Raw genomic sequence first — 1,138 nt, 5'->3', positions numbered from 1 at the left:
CTTGTTTACCTTCAAGCTTTTAAGACCCCAGACGCTATATCTTTTGATAGCCGGGCACCATCAGCTTTCTTCACCACATTTGCTCATTCGCCTGCTTTGTCTTCAGCAGTGGTGTCGGGAAGGTGAGCATCATAGAATGCCATTTTAACAGAAGAAAGTATTCTTGCATTGAGGGAGTACTTGAGTGGAGGCCCAATGTCTTCGAAGGACCCTTTCACAGGGGTCACCCGATTCATAACAGTAGCAACATGACAGTGATGAAGTAGCAACAAAAATAATTTTATGGTTCGGGGTCACCACCACATGAGGAACTGTGTGAAAGGGTCGCGGCATGAGGAAGGTTGGGAACCACTGCACTAGAGTTTAAGGTGATGTATTACCCAGCAGGGGTTAACTGCAACAGTTGAACATATTTAAAAGCCTAAAATGGTCACTTAAAAAGCATGAAGCTTTTCAGGGATACAAAACATGATGTTATGGGAAATCAGTCAGTCATGAAAGACCATGTGTCCCATTCTAGGAAATATCTAGAATAGGCAGTTCTAGTGAGACCCAAGTATACAGGGCGAGAAGGGAGGAGGGAGGGGGAAGAATTATTGCCCTGAGTTAAGACATGGTGGGTTTCTGTTATGGGCCAGGGGGATTTTGGGGAGCACACAGTGCTGATGGTTGCATGGAATGATGGACATAATTAATGTCCCTGAATTGCACGTGTGAAAAAATATTGAAATGGCAAATCTTTTCTGATAGATATTTTACTACATTTTTTTTTTAATTTAGTGAATATTTTCGGGCTCCTTTTTGAAAATGCTGGACCTGCAAGGCTCATTGGACCTTAGGACCGACTCTGAAAGTTTTGCCCACAATCACCAGTAAAGATCTTTGGATACCACATGATAACTGCTTTATTTTTAATTTTTATTTATTTTTAAATTTAAAAAAAATCATTTTATTGGAGGCTCATACAACTCTTGTCACAATCCATACATACGTCAATTGTGTAAAGCACACTTACACATTCATTGCCCTCATCATTCTCAAAACATTTGCCTTCAACCTGAGCTCCTGGGATCAGCTCCTCATTCCCCCCCATCCTTCCCCACTCTCCCCTCCCTCATGAACCCTTGATAATTTATAA

This window comes from Echinops telfairi, unplaced genomic scaffold (assembly GCF_000313985.2).
Source record: "Echinops telfairi isolate 266 unplaced genomic scaffold, ASM31398v2 ScPeMD7_7475;HRSCAF=8513, whole genome shotgun sequence".
In the NCBI taxonomy this organism is placed as follows: domain Eukaryota; kingdom Metazoa; phylum Chordata; class Mammalia; order Afrosoricida; family Tenrecidae; genus Echinops; species Echinops telfairi.
The sequence above is the reverse complement of the archived record's forward strand: the minus strand, read 5'-3'. Positions refer to the sequence as shown.